The following is a 23,255-nucleotide window of genomic DNA, read 5'->3' on the forward strand; positions in this document are numbered from 1 at the left end:
TAAAGTTACTTTTCCTTCAGGCTTTGAAGTTTCTGAGTGTTAAATCTTAAATTTATGTTCATTCAAGATAACGTCATCTCGCTGGGCAGGCATTCGTTTCTCCCTGTTCCTGTTGTGAATGAACGTTTTATTGAGAGGAGATGACGAAAGGAGGTGCTAATTCATCCGACCCTGAACAATCCACCTTGCAGTGAGACTGAGCTGCTTTCAGGCGCGTGCCAGCGAAAACGGTGGTGCCAAAGTTCACCCAGACTGAGGCTCCAAGTATTCGGGAGTAAGAGGTCACTGCTCCAACGGAGCAGACACAAAAACGGGGAGACAGTCCCAGGGATGAGTCCTGCCTGCTCCAAAACGCGGGAGAGTTACTACCCCGAACAAGGTTGGGCTGGGAAGCCGAACTTCAGGTACCTCCAAACTGGGGAGGAAGGACCTGTAAAGGTCTCAACCAGGAAAGACGGTTGGTAAGGGTTACGGCAGGCTGAGAACTCTCAGCCGCCCCCAGACCAGGGAAATAGAGGGGGTGACGCCTCCGACCCTGTTCAAGAACAAGAGGAAACCGAAGACGTCAAGGCCGAAAAGTAAGGCGCCAGGCGAATGAGGTGAGCAAGAAGTTCTAGGGTAGGCGCCAATCGCTCCAGGGCGATGCAGTCATCAAGACGGACGAGGCTCTAGTACTCGGATCGTTCTTGAAGGCGATGGAGGCGCCTCAAGCGGAACCGGCGCCGACGCTGCGAATAAAGACGACCGGATGGGCGAGATGATCCTGAGCTAAAGGGGTCTCAAAAGGGCGCCGCCTACAAGAAGTTGGCGGAGGGAGTCCAGCGAGACGGTCAAGGTGAGGGCACTCACGACGGAGGTGAATCGGCGGGTTAAAGACCCGAGATCACCGAAGTCGAAGAGCTCGTCACGGCTCTGCGGCGACAGTGTGAAGTGAGAGACCACACGCAGCTCGTTCGGCTACGGAAGTCGGCAACGCAGGTAGCATTGATTGGCTACCTGCAGCGACCCTCCAAGGTAGCGGTTAGGGAGCGTCAGGTGGGTGGTCGGTTTGCCTGTGGCATCATACGAGCAACCTCGGAAGTTTGCTTCATGCCTGGAACCGGGGCACAAGCAATGGGACTGCAAAGGGCCCTGCAGAAGCAACCCCTGGCTGCGGATTGAGGGACATAAGCACAATGCCTACGAACCCTCCAATCTGTTTGATTTGTTCCAGCAAAGCTGTGAACAGCAAGCACCCCATGGGGTTGATGTGCCGGCGTGCGTGCTGCAAAATACAGTGCAGGTAACGCAGTGGCTTGCTTCCGGCCGTGAGTGTTTGGGTGCATAGGTTTAGGAAACGGGGAACACGTGTTGTCAAAGCTCACGTTATCGCAATGCGACCTACGTCCTCAGCCATGTTCCGGACTTCAGACGCGTGGACCGCGGTAGAGTTCAGGGCGCAGTAGAGGTGGTCGGTCGAGGCTTATGGGTACCGGTGGTCATCCTGGTGGTCGAATCATCCTGATATATAGCGAACACAGTATCGGTCGCTTCGCGGCGTCGGTCAACAGGGTTGAGCTGGCGAAGGCCGCGTTTGGGCAGCGTAGCCGCGTGAAAGTCCCTCTCAGTGTGCTGGCGAACGATCCATCCGGGCGGTGATGAAACAGCACGCGGCATATCTTCTGATACCAGCCAGGTAGAGGAATCAGGCGCGGTGATTACTTCCGAGAATTAGCAGAGTGCCACTTGAAAGCCGGTCACGTGCCGTCATGATGACCTCTGGTGTTCTTCGAAGCGATTGATCTGCGCGAGCACGTCAGCAACTTCGAGGGTGCTGCCGCGCTGGCCCTCAGCATTACTTTCTGGCTGGTACCGCGACATGGGCTTGCGGCAATGGGAACGGTCTTTTTTTCCTAACAATGGAGGGAATGCTCAACAGACATCCTGGGTGACCAGGGTCGCTCGGGTTAGGCCACCATTTCCACGAGGGAGGCAGGACTGCATCCCCGACCAGCTAAACCGTTTCCCATTGCCGCCACGCCCATCGTCCCTTCGGTACAACCAGAAAGTACGCTTCTGAGGGCCAGCAGAACGCACCTCGAGGTTAGCTGCTGTCCTTGCAGCACCGAACATCGTGACTCGCTTTTTTAGAAGAACACTATGGCACTGCCAGCGCATTGCCGGCTTCAGGTGGCCTTACCGACGCCCCACTCGGAAGGTGGGCATAACGACTTCTGCGCCGCTTCCTCGCACGACTCGGTCAAGAATGAGCTGATGCGCGCGTGCACCGTAAATCGACCTTCTTCTGCGATAGGGCCGGTTTGCCACACACAAGAGGGACTTGCCGACGCGGTGCCTACGCCTGCCCGCTAGCCTTGACGAGGACCTCTTTCCGTCCTCAGGCTCGAAATCGCCCGAGTGACTGACGCCGCGAAAGCGACGATACCATGTTGTTCTTCGCGCGCTACTTGTTCGATAAAAGGATCGAGTTCGACCACAGGGCATGACCACCGTATGACCCTATGAAGCCGACTCCAACCCCTTGGACTCACCTCTTATTTGCGCCTGAACTTCAGCCACCGAGTCCACGCGCCACCTTCGTGTAGCTCCGAAGATTTGGCGATAGCGATAAAACGGCGTTCCAGCCAACTTCATCTTTACACATCCCGAATTAGGTTGTCCAGTGTCCAGACCACATGTGGCGCGGCTGTTCACGCATTAAGGCGAAACGCGGGCACACGAAGCAACACGTGCTCCGCCGTTTCTCTAACATCACGGACGACCGGACACCAAGGAGGCTGAGTGTCCGAACCGGTGTAGGTACTGTCTCGAAGCAACCATGGCCTGATGGCGACCTGGGTCAGGTGGAGTGATTTCCATGGCCCTTTGACCCACGTACCATTCCGTCATCAACCTATGTGTCCATCACCTTAGTGTGAACTGTCCCACGCACGCTGCCATTTGACCATTGAGGGCAACCTGACAGTCCTGCGGATGCCCCTCGAAGCCGCGCATTTCAAAGCAATCCTATGTCTTCACCCCGATAACGATGTCAATAGGCATCATGGGCGCTCGGTGGATGACGCAGAGGTGGCATCGAATGCGACACGGTACGAGTACGCGCTCGCAACTCTTAGGCACATGAGCCATACGTACTTCTAACTTCGTCTGTCAGCAGTTAATACGCAGGGCCGTGCTCCAATGTGGCCCCCCATACCTCAGTATGGACAGATACCCAGCCAGAAGCTTGCGCTTGCTGGCATAAACCGCAGAGCTCATTGACATCATCCGGACAATGCCGCCATAGCTGTGCAGGCACGTTGTGCAGGCGTAACGACTGTGGCTACCAAAGCGTGAGCTTATCGCGATTATTACCCCGAAGAGTTTGATCTGAGTTCGTTCGAGGTGACCGTGCAGTTGCCTGCCTCATTACCGCTTGTTGCTCGACTTTCGGTTGTTAACAATACAACCACCTCAGTCTTGTGGTGAGCCAGTTTCAACTTCCTGGAACTCATCCACCTCCACATTGCGATCGATGGGCTGCAGTCAACCCACCTCTTCGATCGATTCGCCAGACCTCTACGCGTAATATCGTCAGCTGAGCCGACGATTACCACGCCACCGGGAACTTCAACCTCAAGACACCCTGCGTACATGACGTTCCATAACACCGGACCCAGTATGAACCCTTCGGAACCCCTGAGGTTATGTCAACGACTCGACCCACCTCCGTGTCGTAAGGCACAGTACTCGATTCTGGAAGTAGCTTCCGAGAATCTTTGACAGGTACTCGGGAATTCCAGACGAGTGAGCGCATCTGCAACAGCCTGCCCAACTGGCACCTTATTGAAGTTTCCTCACGCGAGAGTCACCATCGCACAAAGCGAACTCCTCCTCTTACGCTGGATAGCTATCTCGGATTTGGTAACCGACAAGATAGCGTCGCGTCGACTTACCCTTCGGAAGCCAAACTGGTTACTCGATAGACCATCCGCACTCCGTGCGTATCAACAACCTGTGAGATGATCTTCTCGAGCACCTTCCTCGCCGTATCAAAGGTATTGGTCTATATGCCGACGGATCCGGTGGTTTTCCCGGCCTGGAATAGGACCAAGCTCTCCTTTTCCATGCTTCAGGAAGACTCCCTGCACTCCAGCGCATTGCCTCGCAATCCCCGGTCAAGTTCCTGCTACAGTTACTCTTCCCTCGTCGCACCCTGGCTCCTGGCAGCTCCACAAGGAGGCCAGGGGTTGGGTCGTGCGTGGAAGAGCCCATGATGATCCTCTCCAGCATCTCTGGAGACCGCTCTAGGGGTTCATCGCCCACGTGTCTTGGCATTACGACCCTATAGAGCGTCACCCCATGGATTCGCGGCACTTTGACACAGGCCCTCGAAGCAGGCTTTTTGCTTTTGATCTAATCCCTGCGTTCCAGAGCGGCTCTAGCAGCCACGAACGCCACCCATCGTTCAACACGCTCCTTCTTCATGTGCGTGCTCGCTGCATCCGCCTCCCTGCCCGTAGGAGTGCGCGGCGCAGGTTCGCACTGCTGAGTCCACCAGAGCCGGTGGTCTCCCCATTCCTAGGGGTGGACTCTTCCAGGCATGGTGGCATCGCATGCACGCGAGAGTACTGTTACCAGCTGCCGCCACTCAGACCGAGAGGAATTGGCCTCGGCGGAGCGCTTCCTAAACACCCGTCGTCGAAGTCACATGATGTCTTCCACATACGAGGACTAGGCCCTTCGCCCTTCTTCCGTCCGCTGAATGCTGGTCGTATAGTCGATACTGTAGCGAACCGCCAGGTGGGTCGCCAGAGGTAGCCATCATCTACCCAGTTCGAACTACTCGTTTGCCAGGGCCTGAACGTAACGTCGATAATCGACTCGGCACCGTCTCCAGCGCTGTAGGTATTTTGTACCGACATTATTAAGTCCACATCCAACATGGCCAGTGCAGATTCAGCAGATCTGGCCTCGATTCGTGACCGGCTTCCCCATTCCACGGCCCAAGCGTTGAAATCCCCCGCTATCACCACCGGCCTACGCCCCATCAAGTTAGCCGTCAAACAATCTAGTATTCGACCGACCGGAGCCTGATCGACCATCAGAGGAGGCGCACAGCAGCTGCAGAAGAAGACCCTGCTGATTTTGGCAATGACGAAGCTCCCCTGCTTTGGTCGAAGACACCAAATTTGACCGGGTATTTCGTTGTCCATACCGCCATTTGAGACCCATCGGTGACCCACCACTGCTCCTGGCGGGTACCCGGGTAAGGATCTGCTATGATGGCGATATATCTGTCTTCATTCAGCAACTGTCTGACACAGCAGTTGCTGGCTGCATCACAGTGGTTCAGGCTTAGCTGCGTTACCTGTACTTTGATTTTGCAGCACGCTTAAACGTGGCACTCGAACCCCCATGGGGCTTGCTGTTCACAGCTTTGCTGGAACAATCAAACAATTGGGATTCGTGCAGCATTGTGCCTTATGTCCCTCCAATCCGCAGCGTCGGCAGAGATTGCTTTCGTCAGGGCCTTTGTCCCATTGCTTGTGCCCTGGCCAGGCACTTAAGCAAACTTCGTGTTCGTATATGCGCACAGGCATACCCGACCATCCCACCTTGACGCCCTAACTTGACTACCTTGAGGCGTCCGCTGCAGATAGCCAAATCATCGCTACCTGCGTCCCTGCCGGACGTAGCCGAACGGCTGCGGTGGTCTCCACTTCACTCTCGCCGCAGTGCCGTGACGAGCTCTTCGACTTCAGTGATCTCGTCCAGGTCTTTAACCCTAGATTCACCTCCGTCGTGAGTGTTCTCACCTTGACCGTCTCGCCTAGGACTCCTCCGCCAACTCTTTGTAGGCGGCGCCTTTGCGAGACGCCCCGCTTCAGCTCGCGTATCATCTGCGCCATCCGGGTACGTCTTATTCGACGTACGTCGGCGCGAGTTCACTGAGCTTGACGTCTCCTCATCGCTTCAAACATCCGAGTACTTAGCCTCGTCCGTGTGTGGCATCGCCCTGGAGCGATTGGCGCCTCCACTTTCTTGCTACTCCTCATTCGCCTGGGCCTTTTTTGGCCCTTGACTCTTCGGTTCTCTGTTCTTGACTAGGGTCCAGGAGGCGTCACCCCCATTTCCTGGTCTGGGCGGCTGAGAGTAGCCTGCCGTAACCCCTTACTCGTCTTTCCTGGAGTGGACGGACCTTCCAGGTCCTTCCTCCCGGTTTTGGAGGTACCTGACCGGGGTTCGCTTCCAGCCCCATCACCCTTGTTCGGGGTAGTAACCTCCGCGTTTTGAGGCCCCAGGAGCTCATCCCTGGAGACTGTCTCCCTGTTTTTGTGTCTGCTCCGTTGGAGAGTCACCCCGACGCGCCCGCAATACTTGAGCCTCAGTCTGGTAGACTTTGGCACCACCGTTTCGTTGCACGCCTTCGGTCGATTCGATTGCCTCAAGTCCGCGAATCTTCTCAGTCTGCAGACCTGACTCCACCGATTTACGGGTTTCACTGGCGCCCGATCTCTTCCAGCTTGGCGTTCCACATCGACTTCAGTTTCTGCAAGCCCTCTTGAGGTCCTGCTGATATTATCTTCGATGACGCAAAGTCGATGATGGCGTCCAGCTGTTCCGTCGCCACTCGAAGGCCGAAAGTCCATCGCGTTTGCGGTTCATCGCCTCCATGCTGGCCGTCAATAACCCTACCGGCGTTTTTTAGCCGAGAGGAAGGTTGAGTGACCCACGCTGGCGCTGCGCACTGAGCTGCCGACTATTGCCTCTGGCCTCCTAGGCGGAGACCTGAACAACCCACCTCTTGCGAAGGGGTTGTCGCTACACTACTACCACTATGAAGAATTGACTTGGTTTTCCATTTGGTCCCACGAGTTGTCGGAAAGAGGTCCACCACGCCAGAGCCCAGCATGACCGGTAAGGGACAATTACTGGGAGGGTGCCCAGTACCCACAGGCTCGTAAAGGCCTAGCTTATTATTTCACCCCTGGCCATGCATCCCTCGGCACGGGTCGCTTTGACGCCTTGGGATTAGGGACGATGGTCCCGGCCATCGCAGTGGCCATGGGAGGGGTCCAGCCCTGACAAAGTCCCTGCTGCCCGCGAATGTAAACGGTTTAGCGGGTTCCGATGTACGTCCTGCCTCCTGTAGCATCTGACCATTTGGACAGACCCTCCACAGTGCATAAGGTAAACTCAAAATCATGTTTATGAGAGTGTCCCGGTTGATATAAAAGGGAGATGAATAAACCAGCTGGTTATGTTTATCTGATAACCAATAAGACAGGTGTTATCATTTCTAGAAGAGAAGTTTCAAGTTTACAATTCCCTGTTTGCTGTTGGAGGTGGTCCCCAACCCTGCACTTCCTGGACAATCCAGGATGTTTGCTGAGTGATTCTCCTCCATTGGTTAGGAAGAAAAAAACACGTTCAAGCAGTTTGACGATCATTGACAATATCATACACGAACGACTGACGCCAACTTGAATACCAACCATCAAAAATACAAAAAACAAACCGTTTATTTTTCCAACGAGCCGCCAACGTCAAATGGTTTTCGAACAACTTCACACACGTCAAACAGCAGCAACCGAAGCGTTTTCTTTGAGGGTGAGCCCATTACTCCTGTTGTAGAAGTCTGAATAAAAACATGTCTGTGCTATATAATCGAATTATTTTTTTATTGATTACAACTGTGTTGGCAACTGATTGCACTGTTTCTATAGATAATCATGTAAGCATTGCATGATTACTCACTCAGAGAATAAACTTTACCACCAACATGTATACATACAACAAGCACACAGACATTTAATGCTAGTTCTAAAACACATTTCTGAACCGTAATTTATCTTCCACATCTCGAATGTATCGCTTCTTGTAAACTCTTTAACTTTATTGGATAGCCTGAAATAGCTGGGTCCAAATCTGCCGCCCTCTGAAAATCGGTCATTGCTCTCGGATCTCCCAAGTCACGTGAGCTTTTGCCCGAAATAGAGCGCCTTCACGTTGGCCCTACCGTAATTTATCCACTCACTGCAGTGCTCGATGACCGCGTAGTAACTTTGTCGAGCAATTTACACTGTGAGTAGTTCAGGTTAGCGGAACTTCAGCTGAGCTAGCCCAGCCACTCCGTGTCGTTTGGTTTTCCCTGAAAGAAGCGAACTGCAGATTAATCAAAGAACAATTTCTTGAAATTCCTATAATCGATCTACTTATCAGCTGCTCAATCAGTCCAGCAGCATACGAATATGCTTCCGTTGCGCGCAACATAATCCTTCCGTGCAGCAATCATTCCCTTCTCCTAAGCTTTTTTCTACCTTGTTCTAGCTGTCATCATTCAGCTGCCAGTTAATGATTCTTCTGATATTCTTCCGGATTCGATCGACAGAATCTCCAGAATGAACCCAAATCCTGCGGACAATTGGAAGATCTCATCCAAACTTATAACCGATTCCCCTGTTCTGATGGTCATCCCGTTAGTGCTTCCGCTGTTCCGACGGCTTCATCGAATCCCCGGATCGTTTTCGACACGAACGGATACTGCTGCAGCAGAGACTATCGCACCGGAACTTCACCTCGGTGCAGGGCCACTTTCTGCGGCGGGCACACCTCCCACACGTCCAGTTTGAACTTTTTTGCCCAGCACCAGCTCCATCGGTTTGGCCGTTCACTGCTGTCGTCCATACGGTGCCATCGAGTTTGCGCGCTGGTGGTGGAACTTGATCCGGCACTGTCCCGAATGGGACCACTTGCCCTCGGGCATGTAGGGTCTCTTTCACAATTTTGGCCTCGTCCACAGGGATCCATTTGTCTGACCTGTTGGGTAAAAGCTCTAGAATGGATCGAAGATAGTGATGAACGTCTTTAGAAAGCATACTCAGTGCTCGAATGGCTATGTAGGTCAAATTTAATGGCCACCAAAAAGTGGAGGGGACCAATGAGTTGATTGGCAAATATGTACAACTTGAGACACTCACTGAAATATGATAAGGCGAATCAATTCAAAGGGAACAACGGTACTGTTTTAGTGGAGAATCAAATTTAAAAAGCCACGGAAGCAGCATTGAAGCTGACGGTAAGCCAGTACCACCCATAAAACAAAAGAATGGAAGTGAGGAACGAAAGAACCACACAACGCCCATTCACGACTCATGACGTTGTGAAGGTGAATTAGATTAGCTGCACTCATAAAAATATATACGTTTTATTTAACTAATGGACAATTTAACTATAAGCGACTCCAGTATGATTCACTGAATTCACCACCTGATGGATTTCACATTTGAGCGGGTCGTCTTCGAACAAAAGTTCATTTTGGTGTCTACTATGACCCCAGCCGGCAATTTCTTGGGAGTTCATTTGGTAAAGAATATGATCCAATGCACGAATGAATACAATGACGTTTGAGAGGCGCTGCTTACAAAATGAACACTTGCATGAACTCGATGAATGAAAAATGTATTCGGCCTCTAGTAAACAGCGTCTCAAACGTCAATGATGAACTCTGGCATTGGACCATTGGCGCTTTGATGTTGCATGAAGAAGAAGCAGAAAGGATGATAATCGAAAAATCTCCACGGAAAACTATATGATGAAGTTTTGAAAATCTCTTCCATTGTACCCTAGAGCATTTATTAAAAATTGGTAATAGTTGACTTTTTCTTCTACTATATAAATAATAAACACAATATTCTATTCGAAATTTTATTTTGTGGATATTACACTTGGTCACACAGTAGAAGAAGAAAAGTCCAACCCCGTATTGCTTACCGTTTTAATTAAACTGGCTTTGAATTTTTGAGAAGAAAAAATTATCGAAGTAAAAAGGCATGTAGGTTAGAACGGACGCCACGCTCACATAAAATTTGACAATTTGAATATTTTTTTTCTCTTTGAATTCTGTTTTGTGTCGAAAGCAGTGATTTTACTTTTGTGTAGTGTGTTTTTAGTGGTTTTATGGTGTTTTCAGATGCTTCCAGCCATGAATATTATAGGAGCGCAACATGGATCATATAGTGGGTGTCCACGAAGGCTGAGTGAGGTAAACTTGCTTTGGCTGTAACCGTAATTTTTTGCCTTTTCGCTGCTTTTCGTGCATAATAAGCGCGTGGAAGTGTGACTCATGGTCTTCTCCTGATGCTGGGCAATGTTTTGACGGAAGACAGCGTACAATCAAACATTATTGGTGAGCACGTTCCGGTTCATACTCGATATTATTTGCTATACAAAATATAAAAATCTAAATACGCACAGGGTATCGTTTGCTGTTATCGCTGCGGATATTGTGGGAGTCCTGTGGTAACTTGGTTCACGCTTAGTTACAACGGTGGCTCTTCTTGACCTTCTATTCTGAGTAGTTAGTGCGAATAAGGGCGTCCTTGTGATGTTTTGCTGCACCCACAGAACAGCCAAAATCCCAACTTTCACACATCCCGTAGGGGACACTTATCTTGCTTCAGGAGAATCCTTTCTTTACATTACTAGCGTTCTTAATAAAAAGGGCACCATTATGAGCATGAGATTTGGATCAAATTATTCAATATTATTTTGTCCAACAATTCCCCAGCTGGGTGAGGGATAGAGGATGAAGTGAATACACACTGCTTCTGGAATTTTGAGAAGAGTTTTAAAATTTTCGTATGGTTTCCCGTGAGATTTTTTCGATTATCATTTTCTGGCTTCTTCTTCTTCATGTACATCAAAGCGCCAATTGATCTGTTCAACATTACGTGATTTAACAGATTTAACCCAAGTAAAATAAGAAGAAGACATTTGATTTGGTAAATACATTCCTTGGATAGATTCTAAGCCGTTAGAGATTATTTAAAATGTTATATTAAATTCTAGATAATGTAAGTTGAAATTCGATTGATGTATGATACGGAAAGTTCCGAACTGTAAGGATAGATACGTTTTTGGAAAAAATCAAAAATTGAGATAAGCTTCCAGATATGTAATTCGGAACTTTTTCCACTGCACATCAATCATTTAATTACAATTTGTCTAGAATAATTATAAGCATTTTAAAATCATCTCCTATGCTGAGCTGTAGGATCTGGTCAAAGTTAGCAATACGTAACCGAACGGTTTATTATATATGGTTTTTCCATGTCGAAAATAATATATTTGATGTCCAAAAAGAAAATATTTCAGTTCGCAGAATATCACAGTTTACACCTAGTAAACGTAATTTACTCAAAAATTGGGCAATGGAGACACAAGACTAATCATAGGTTATGTATTTGGATGAACCTAGTGGTTTTCAATTGTTTTATACTATTCAATCTCGATATATTTTCTAATGAATGTCCTGTGCTTGTCCAAGATACATCATTTACCCTATGGTGGCGTTCTTCTGGGGATCAAAAAATGTCACCCCTTTTACAGAGTTCCCATCCCAATTGTAAATGGCTTGGAAATCGTTGCTTGCCAAGTAAATGTAAAGAATAAAGACCTTTGCATAGCTTCAGTTCATATTCCCCCAAATGCCTCACTTAATCGTCGGCATCTTTGGAGCGCAGTCTCTCTTTTATCATCCCCAGTTTTAATACTGGGGGATATGAATGCACATGGTATTGCATGGGGCGAAACTAGAGACGATAATAGAGCGCCTATTTTCTATGATTTGTGCGACGATTTCAACTTGAATATCTTGAACACAGGTGAAGTAACTCGAATAGGACCTCAAGGTCAAGAAAGTCGAATAGATCTGTCTTTATGCTCAAATTCACTATCATTAGATTGTACGTGGAATGTAATCCAAGATCCCCATGGTAGTGACCACATGCCGATAGTCACCACAATCAAAAATGGCTATCAACGATCAGAGCCAGTTCAGGTCCCATTCGACCTCACGAGGAACATTGACTGGCAAACATTTGCATCGGCGGTAAATATTGGTATTGAATCAACTGATATTCTGCCACCACTGGATGAATATCGATTCCTTACCGAATTGATTCAAAAAAGCACACTAGAAGCCCAGAAACGACGCGTTCCAAGTACATCCGTCATAAGAAGGCCAGCCACTCCTGGATGGGATTATGAATGTACTAAGTTGTATTCTGAGAAATCTGATGCCTTCAAGGCTTTCCGTAAACACGGAAGGTCTGAGCTTTTCGAAAAGTATTTGAGGCTTGAACGAAAGCTCAAAAATCTTCTCAAGGCTAAAAAACGTAGCTACTGGCGACGTTTTGTCGAGGGACTATCACGAGAAACCTCAATGACAACACTTTGGAAAACGGCCCGCAACATGCGGAACCGCACTTCCACCAACGAGAGTGAAGAATACTCCAATCGATGGATATTCAATTTCGCAAAAAAAAGTCTGTCCAGATTCCGTACCAGCAGAACCGCTATTTCGAGAATCAGTCACTGATCCCGGTTCTTTGGGTGGACCATTCACAATGCTGGAACTTTCTATGTCTCTTCTTTCATCGAATAACTCTGCTCCGGGATGCGATAACATCAAATTCAATCTTCTAAAAAATCTCCCAGATATCGCAAATAGACGGTTACTGGACCTGTATAACTGTTTCATGGAGTACAACATCGTACCACCAGAATGGCGACAGGTCAAAGTAATAGCTATTCAAAAGCCTGGGAAACCAGCGTCTGATCACAATTCCTACCGACCGATTGCCATGCTATCATGCATGAGAAAATTATTGGAAAAAATGATCCTTTCAAGATTCGACCATTGGGTCGAGCAAAATGCATTACTGTCAAATACTCAGTTCGGTTTTCGAAAAGGTAAAGGAACAAATGATTGTCTAGCGTTGCTCTCTTCAGATATACAGCTGGCCTATGCGCACAAGGAACAACTGGCTTCAGTTTTCTTGGATATTAAGGGCGCTTTTGATTCTGTTTCCATAGAAGTACTGTCGGATAATCTGCACAGTAGTGGATTACCCGTTATTTTGAATAATTTCTTGTACAATTTGTTGTCAGTAAAACATATGAACTTTACTCTCGGCACTCTGACAACTTCCAGGAATAGCTACATGGGCCTTCCCCAAGGTTCATGTTTAAGTCCCTTGCTTTACAATTTCTATGTTAAACATATTGACAATTGTTTGGAAGGACAATGTACGCTTAGACAACTTGCAGATGATGCCGTGATCTCCTTAAGAGGTCCATGTGCAGTTGTCTTGCAAGGACCATTGCAAAGTACCCTAAATAATCCGACTGTTTGGGCCAGGCATTTAGGGATCGAGTTTTCACCGCAGAAAACTCAATTGGTTGTGTTTACTAAGAAGCGGCACCCTGCTCAACTGAAACTAAAGCTGTTGAAAGATGACATCAACCAATCTTTATCTTCTAAATACCTTGGGGTCTGGTTTGATTCCAAATGTACCTGGAAAACCCATATTGATTATTTGTTAGAGAAATGCAGAAAAAGGATCCATTTTCTCCGTTCTATCTCCGGAACTTGGTGGGGCGCTCACCCGGAAGACCTCATCAAACTATATAAAACGACTATTCTCTCTGTTTTAGAGTATGGCTCTTTCTGCTTCCTCTCAGCAGCTGATTGCCACCTGATCAAATTGGAACGAATTCAATATCGTTGTTTGCGTATTGCTCTTGGCTGTATGCATTCAACGCATAACATGAGCCTGGAGGTGCTTGCTGGAGTCACTCCTTTAAAGCACCGTTACTGGGAGCTCTCACTTAGAATACTGATCAAATGTGGAACAAGTAACACACTTGTCTTGGAAAATTTCGATAATATGCTTGAACTGATTCGTCAGTCAAGATTCCTAAGGGTCTACCTCAACTACATATCGTCAGATCTATGTCTTCCGTGTTATAATCCACCCCGAGTTCACTTCACCAACGACAGTTCCTCAATTGTATACGATCTGTCCATGAAACACGCTATTCAAGGAATACTAGATCATCTTCGAAATCTTTCCATTCCCCCTATCTTTTCCGAAAAATATGAACATGTCAATTGCAATAACAGATACTTCACTGATGGTTCTCGCATTAACGGATCCACTGGCTTCGGTGTTTTCAATGGAAATTCAACCACCTTCCGAAAACTTCAGGAACCGTGTTCGGTTTATGTTGCTGAGCTGGCAGCAATTAACTTTGGAAATAATTTCCAATCAGCCCGTAGACCTTTATTTCATCTTCTCGGATAGTCTTAGTTCTATCGAGGCACTCCGGTCGATGAAACCTGTTAAGCACGCATCTTACTTTCTTACAACTATAAGAGAGCAGATGTGTGATTTGGTCGAAAGATCATTCAAGATTACCTTTGTATGGGTCCCGTCTCATTGCCTAATCTATGGCAATGAGAAGGCGGACTCGCTAGCAAAGGTGGGCGCACAGGAAGGTGAAGTTTATGATAGACAAATCTCGAACATCGAGTTTTTCACATTTGTCCGTCAGAGTATTCTCCAAAATTGGCAAATGAATTGGTCACACAATGAACTTGGACGGTGGCTATTTTCCATAGTTCCTAAAGTTTCTGCGCGAGCGTGGTTCAGAGGTGAGGACTTAAGTCGAGGCTTCATTCGCACGATGTCGAGACTTATGTCCAATCACTATTCACTAAACACACATCTCTACAGAATAAACCTGGTCGATAGCAACCTATGTAGGTGCGGAGCCGGTTACGATGACATCGATCACGTAGTTTGGTATTGCTCGGAAAATGACGCCTCCAGAGAGCAACTAATGGATACCCTCGTGGCCCGAGGTAAACAACCCTTCCGAGATATAAGGGGTGTTTTGGGAGATCGCGATGTGATATATATGCAGGCCATCTATGCCTTCCTTTGCTTGGCTGACATTAAACTTTAATGCCTATATTCTTCTCTTTCTCAGTTTTTTTTTCTTGTCCGATTCTGTTTCTCTGTACCATGTACCCCGATGCTCTGGCCATCCGGAAGATGCTCCCTGACGAACCAAAATCGAGCACGACGCCACGCAAAACCGTTTTCAACGTTCAACGTCAAACGCCCGGATGAGCAGCTGAAATAACCTAAATCCAAATCCCTACCCCGTCCGTCCTGTACTAAGTTTTTCTAACCTTGAGTCGCCACGAGTATTATGGTCCATGTCCCCTCCCAACTAACTGTTAAGATAAGATGATATACCATGTAAAAATATCATACTTGAGAATTGCGGCTCCGCAAAGTGTCACACACGACTGAGCCTACCAAATAAATGAACTGGTAAAAAAAAAACCGTTGTCTATTTATGTTCATTTACATTTAGTGAATTCATATCATGATACAGATATTTTTCACAACTGTTTTCTTCAATTTCTCAATGGGAATGTTTTCTGATAACAGTCCTATTTGTTGAGCTTTTTAATGGCATTTTTATATATTGAAGTTTTTCAAAATCAAAAGTGGTTCCTAGTGTAGATTTATAGCTTGGTGAGTCGAAAAAAGTATATGTAAATTAATAATTAATTATACAAATTTGTAACAGAAAAAAAGATGATTATAAAACAATTTTGTAACAAAAGTATACCTCACATCAATAGAAACATTATACAATATTTATTTTCACAATGTTATAGGGGAACTGCTCCTGGATTTCATCTTCTGGCTTTGATGTTCATCCCATCAAAATCAAACCAATGAAAAGGTATTTTATTTGTTTCTTATTTTTGTGATTTTGTTGACAAAAAGAAGCGACGAAATTGGTGCCGTATTTCTTTGTTTCGCGTTGAGATGAATATATGTACAGTGAGATGGAGATCGGAACAGTTCCCCTACATCTAACTTCAAAATCATTGTTTGAATCATTAACCTTATATTGTGTAATAACATGATACTCACTGTCCAATTATCAACTGCATAAAAAAGTTGCTTTTTGTCGCTTTATCTGCAACTGGAAATTACTATTTGGACAGAGTAGCTTTCACTAATGTCGCTATTTTGGGCAGCTTGAAGCTTGTCGGTGTCACGGTGCTGTTTCTGCTGTGGATGGTATTCGATAGTGAACAATGAAGGGTTGAAGCTACTGAAACGAAGAACTCCGAAATCAGAAATCAATGATAATTTGAAGGTCAAATTGCTTTTACTGGGCAGTTTCAACCGGTTTTCAAAATTCTAATAAATAGTTTTTAGTGTTTTTTTAATTTAATTTTTTTATTCTGTCTGGAGCGTCTGGAACGACCAGAAAAGGGCATTTGAATAAATCATTGATTTAGTGTTCCGGGAACAGCCTTCTACTATAAATTCTTTTCAGCGATTCGTTAAAGAAAAGTATTTGCTCACTTTGAATAACAAATTGTAGCGTCTATAATATTTTTAGCAAAACAGCGTCAAAACAACGACAGAATGACAAGTAAACATTTAATTAGGATTTGGGTATAACAGGTTTAAACGCTATCGATATAAAAAAAAGTTGCAAGTCACTTTAATAACGCAAGGGAATGTCTACAACAAAATTGACTAACAATCATGTACCTTATATAAATTTGAATCAAGACTGATTCATGTTGTTTGCTAAACACAGCTAGTATAATGCTGTTTTTGTAGATCAATTTGCAGTTTGAAGATTTTAAAATACATATATGGAATTGCCCAGGATCGAGTCCAGTAGAGAAAGCTGTAGTCCATCAAGTATCAAGTAAGTATATGCAATTGGTCGGAGCTGTTCGTTCGTAAAAGGAACACGAAAATCTTAGTTGAGGAATATCTGACACGATAAATAATTGATAGAAACTGCTGCAAAAAAAAACTTGTTTGAAAATTTTGTGTAATTCGTCTTTCACGCTTGATTCGGCACAGCAGCACCTCGACCAGTTGCGGAAGGAGAGGTTTTGATGAGTAGAGTAACTACGGGTTTGCAGATTGAAGCATGGGCGGATTTGAGCTTTGCCATTCAGTCAATCCAGAGTGCAAAATAATCGAAAATTGTTGGTGAAGTTCACCTTTCTTCAATTGTCAGTTCACTTCCAGACACATTCATAGTCGGCTCTGTCTTTAGAGCGTTTGAAATTTATTTTCTTCGTCGCCTTGTTTATAGTCGAAAAACGCGTTGCCAAACTGGCGGTTTGAACTGAAATAATCTTATGTTACGCATCTGATAATACATCATGCAGTCTAAAAAGTAGGTTTTTCAATTATTTTCCGCTAACGTAATAAAAGTATAGTCTTCCAAATAAATATTTTTCATACACACTCGTCATTCATAATAAAATTTTCTACTATTCCAAAAGTTTGAAACAGGAGAAATAATTTCATAATAGAAATTTGTTGGCAGCACTACCCAAGTACAATCGCAATGCTTCGAAGATTTATGCTAGTTTTATAGAGGTTTTATTACGGCATGTAGAAATGCTTAAAGTTTTATTTTGGTTTTATACAGTTGTCATTTAACCAGATCCGCAAGAGTACTTGAAAACTACGTTTTGAATTCCAATATAAAACTACAGCTCTTTAGGTTTTATATCGCTCCTGTGTTCCTCCTCAGAGCTAAAAAATGGAACTGACATAAAGCCAACAGTTTAGTTATATGTTGGTTTTGATCAAGACTTATAAAAGCTACTAAGCTTCGTAAAGTCCTGTATAAAACCCACATATAACCTTTAATCCTGAAGAAGACCTATATAGGAATACGAAGCTTTCAACTACTACAATGGATAGAAACCAAATTTCAAATTCAGCACAAATTGTTTGACCCACGGAAGTCTTTTCATTTCGATTTCAGTCGTAAATTTGAAAAAAAAACCCAACTGCAGTTTTTTCTACGTCGTGAATTATGTAGGGGAACTGTTTTGATCTCCATCTCACTGAACATACATTCATCTCATCAGAAAGCAAATAAATACGGTACCAAATATCCAATTTGGTACAATAGGCAAATAAAAAATTTAAAGAATCGCAAACAAAAATTACATAAAACTTACAAGCTAGACAAGACGAATGAAAATTTGGAAAAATATTTGAACATCTGCGATCAATTAAAATTAGCAATTGATGTAGCATTTGAAGAACACAACACGAAAACAGAAAACGAAATAAAGTCATGTCCAAAGAACTTCTTCAATTACGTAAAATCTAAATTAAAATCAGACAATTTTCCGTCAATCATGTATTTAGACGAACGCGTCGGTAATTGCTCGGAAGATATCTGTAATCTTTTTGGAGATTTCTTCCAAGAAATATACACCACCTTTTCGGAACAAGATCGCGACCTAGATTTTTTGCGCCTATCCCAGAATTCGCTAGGGATATCGGTGTTAATCAGATCATGGTGAACGATATTCTAAACGCTTTAAAAAACTTAGATGCATCTAAAGGCCCTGGTCCTGATGGTATTCCACCGATATTTATGAAGAGTCTGGCTAAAGAGCTGACTGCACCTTTGTTTTGGCTCTTCAGATTGTCATTGGAATCCGGAAATTTTCCCAGGGTATGGAAAAGCTCCTATCTTGTGCCTATCTTCAAATCAGGCAAAAATCTGACATTCGTAATTACCGTGGAATAGCCATTATCTCTTGCATTCCCAAACTTTTTGAATCCATTATCAATGAAAAATTATGTTCACAACTTAAAAACGAATAAGCAGCATGGATTTTTCAAAGGTCGCTCTACCGCTACAAATTTAATAGAATTCATTGACTATTCTCTTAATGCAATGGATAATGGTAACTACGTGGAAGCTCTATACACTGACTTTAGCAAGGCGTTTGATCGTATTGACATTCCAATGTTACTCTTCAAATTGCAAAAATTGGAATTGAGCCAGGACTCCTTAGATGGCTTGAATCTTATCTCACAGACCGGCAACAAATAATAAAATTTAACGGAAAGAAATCCAATCCCATTCAAGTCACTTCAGGAGTTCCACAAGGCTCTCATCTTGGCCCTCTTTTATTTATATTATATGTAAATGACATTACCTTCATTCTCAAAAATATAAAGATTTTAATTTATGCCGATGACATAAAGCTATTTATGGAAATAAAAAATGAAGACGACATAATCATATTCCAGAATGAAATACACATGTTCTATACATGGTGCAGAATGTTAAGAAATGCAACATAATATCATTCAGCAGAAAAAGAATAACACCAAATACACAAATTGTATTAGGGAACAATACTGTAGAAAGACACGAAAGAGTTAGGGATTTAGGAGTGATTTTAGATTCGAAACTAACTCTTGTTGATCACTATAACACAATCATCCACAAAGCTAATAATATGCTAGGCTTTATCAAGCGTTTTTGCTTCAACTTTCAGGATCCCTACACAATCAAAACACTATATATTTCATATGTACGATCTATACTGGAATATTGTAGCATTGTATGGTCGCCTTATACAACCACACATGAAGAAAGAATAGAGTCAGTACAAAACAATTTCTATTATACGCTCTTCGTAAATTAGGTTGGACGTCATTTCCTCTTCCATCTTATGAAGCACGTTGCATGCTTATAAATATACAAACTTTGAAAGAACGTCGAGAATGTGCAACGGTTTCATTTGTTAACGATATAGTTTCTCAACGTGTTGATTCAACTGAAATTTTATCGAAATTTAACTTTTACATACCTTCTCGGCTACTTCGACATAGAACATTATTTTTAACCAACCACTGCCGAACAAATTACGCCAAATTTGGGCCTCTCAACCGAATGATGGCCGTTTACAATCAACACTGCGAAACTATTGACTTAACAATGTCTCGGCATAACATTAGACAGTATTTCCAAAGAACAAACATTACAAATTCAGCAATATAAATTCAAAATCAAAATTATACATCACTTTACTAAAAAACCTATTATTTAATTATACTATAGCATTACAAAAACAAACATGTATATGTATATGTACTAGTCTACGTTGGTTGACGAAATAAAAATAAATAAAAAAAAATAAAATTTCGTCGCTTATTTTTGTCAACATAAGTGCTCCTGTTGAAAAAAATCACAAATCAAATACCTTTCAATTGCTCTGTTTTTGATGGGATGAACATCGGAGCCATGCGATGAAATCCAGGAGCAGTTCTCTTATATATTTAGGTCGTCAAAAAAACTGTTAAAACAGCATTTGCCGATGAGGGGAATAAACATATGTATTTCATCTATACATGCTTTACTACTTTAACACAGTAAAACACTTTTATGGCTCAAAATGTTTCATTTAACAATTATCACTATGTATACTTATTTTTAGAATTTCCTGCATCCGATGCCGAGGGCAAAAAATGTTTGTTTATGATTTTTTCTTGTATCTGTCTACGTTGTCATGTTGTCATTATATATAAAACTACCAAGCTTTTAGTTTGACCAAGATAAAACTTGCTAGTCGTAACCTGGTCTTGATAAAGGCTAAGATAAAACCTCTAGTTGTTTCAAATGCCAAGATAGGGCCAGTTCAGGAGTAGTGGTTATATAGAGGTATATTTTATGCAATCAAAGTTTTATTTGAAAAAATGTCGCCGATATGAAAAAAATAATGAATTTCATAATCGAAATATCATGCACATTTATGTTACACCTTATCGTTTAATAAAATTGATCATCTAAATAAGTTTTAAGAATAATGCTTTGATTATTTGATCAAACAAAGTGGTTATTCATTGAAATTATTTTGAAAGTAATTCACTAAGGCAATTAATTAAACTTAAAAATTTCTAAATCATAACAAATTAAGGAAGCGCATTGTTCAAATACTGATTATTTATCATGGTTTCACCATGAAAAATCTCTGGCACGCCTTCAAACATGCATAGAACACTAAAAGCCAGATATGAACTTTTATTGAACATGGCTGATAATAATTCTTATTTTTTGTTGCTGACATATGTAATCCATATAATGCAGGAAAAAAAACATATTCCTATTCGAGTACAAACGATAAACAAATAATCGACCTGAGAGTTTGACAGCTGTCTAATTATCGGCTTGTTTGTTATATCATAGTCCTGAAGTGGTTGTATCATGGTTAAATAGTGGTTCTCAAAACCACCAAGTCTGGAGGAGGTTTTATGTTGCATGTTTTATGTGAGACTTGAAGTTTATTATAAAACCGTTGGTTCTAAACTGGAACGCATATCAGGTTTTAATGATAGCAATAAAACTGGGCCAACTGGCTGTAACATGGTTATATAGAAATCTACAGGAGGTTGTGGAAACTGCGAGGACTGCATGGAAGGTTTTGAGATTAGGTTTTGAAGAACGCTATAAAACTCTGATACAACCTTAATTGTTACTTGGGTACCCACGTACATGTTAAGCATGTGTGTTAGTTGTTTGACAGACTGAGGCATTTAACTGAATGGCAGCACAATCAAAAGCATTTTTATGCGGTCGAAATGGGATTGCACTTAGAAATCTTTGTTAACTGAAACCGAAAATAATCTTTCAAATTTGATTTTCAAAATTGATCGACATGATAGTTATTCTGCATGAAGTCACAGATAAGTCATCCAGTTATCCAAGAAATGGCTTGACCTCAGGAACAAAGATTTGCAGTCCTGGTTTAGGTATGGTACATGCTCCTTGTGGTACAGAGAAAGGATACGTAGATGATCAATTTTCCGTTTTCAAATATGGTACATGCTCTCTGTAGTACAAAGAACAGAATGCGTTCACAGCATATGTTCTTGGTCATCCAAGAAATTCCTGGAGTATGGCCTTTCGATCTAAACGCGGAACTAAAGATCAATTTTCCGGTTTCAAATATGGTACGTGCTCTTTTCATAATGGGGATTGTATGACATTTGCCAGAAAACCATTTGCCAGAATCAATTTGCCAGAAAGCCATTCCCCAGAATAGACCATTTGCCAGAATGTACCATTCCCCAGAAATAGTAAAACTGGAAATTTCAATAATTATTGATGGCTAAAGAATAGAAAAAAAAATATATAAAAAAGGTAATTTTGCATTATTTGGTGGATTGGACACTATTTAATAATGAAGGGATTTGCGGTATAATTAATTTTCATAAAAGGGATTATTCAACATATTAGACAATTTTCAAAAAGATGGATACTATTTATCAAAAAAAATCATACTTGTCTAATACCAAAAAACTGTTTACGAATGGATATTATATTTCTTCGTCCCATTTCAGACGCAGACTTCTTTTCAAAATTAAATCATATCTACAATTGGATAATATCATTTCAAGTCATACTAGACGCCATTTGTTTTCATTGAAGAAGTTATATGTGGTTATATCTACAAGTCTAGGCAAAATGTCTATTTCTAAAGATGGAATCATATCCACAATTGACATATTCAAACACGGACACGGGCAACCACCTACGTTTAAAGAAGGGATGACATCTTCTTCTTCATTGGCGTTACATACCCACTGAACATAGCCGCCTCGCTGCTTAGTGTTCGTTTAGTACTTCCACAGTTATTATCCGTGAGGTTTCTAAGTCAAGTTACCATTTTTGCATTCGTATTTCATGCGGCTAACACGATGATACTTTTATGCCCAGGGAAGTCCAGACAATTTCCAAACCGAAAATTGCCTAGACAGGCACCGGGAATCGAACCCAGTCACCATCAGCATGGTCTTGCTGTATAGCCGCGCATCTTATCGCTATGCCAAGGAGGACAACGGGATAACATCTATCCTTCCCTTAATCGGAGCAAGCACCTTTTTTTCAGAAATGGATCATATCCATTTGTCATTTCTGACAAACGCCTATTTTCAAAGAAGGGATCATATCCACTTTTGCTCTAATTTGGACAAGCGCCTACTTTAAAAGAATGAATCACATCCACCATTGCTTCATTTGAGGTAAACGCCTACTTTTAAAGAAGGGACCACATCCACCATAGCCTTAATCCGAGCAAGCGCCTTCTTTTAAAGAATGAATTACATGCACAATTACCCTTATCCGGAAAAGCGCCTTCTATTGAAGAAGGGATTATATAAACCATTGCCTAAATTCGGACAATCGCCTTCTTTTGAAGAAGGGATCATATCCACCATTGTTTTAATTCTGGCAATCGCCTATTTTTAAAGAAGGGTTCATATCCACCGTTGCCTTCATCCCGGCAAGCGCCTGATTTTAAAGAAGGGATCACATCCACCATTGCCATAATCCGTGCAAGCGCCTATTTTTAAAGAAGGAGTCACATCCACCATTACCTTAATCATAGGCGTATCTAAAGTCTCGGTCTAGGGGGGGCCATGGCCCCCGCTGGTGGGATGTAATTTTCAAAGGCGGTTTAAAGCACTGTGCGCATGGATTGCAATAGAATTTGTTTGACTAAGTTTATCGTTCATTCGTCCTAGAACTAACAAAAAAAAATCGCGAAT

The 23,255-nt window shown here is 43.4% G+C and overlaps 1 pseudogene; it reads right to left on the reverse strand.

Annotated features, from left to right (window-relative positions):
- Positions 1-7,806: 7,806 nt before the first annotated feature.
- LOC134213149 (AH receptor-interacting protein-like) lies at positions 7,807-8,793 on the reverse strand (annotated as a pseudogene).
- Between the last annotated feature and the right edge of the window lie 14,462 nt (positions 8,794-23,255).

This window comes from Armigeres subalbatus, chromosome 1 (genome assembly GCF_024139115.2).
Source record: "Armigeres subalbatus isolate Guangzhou_Male chromosome 1, GZ_Asu_2, whole genome shotgun sequence".
Classification (NCBI taxonomy): Eukaryota; Metazoa; Arthropoda; class Insecta; order Diptera; family Culicidae; genus Armigeres; species Armigeres subalbatus.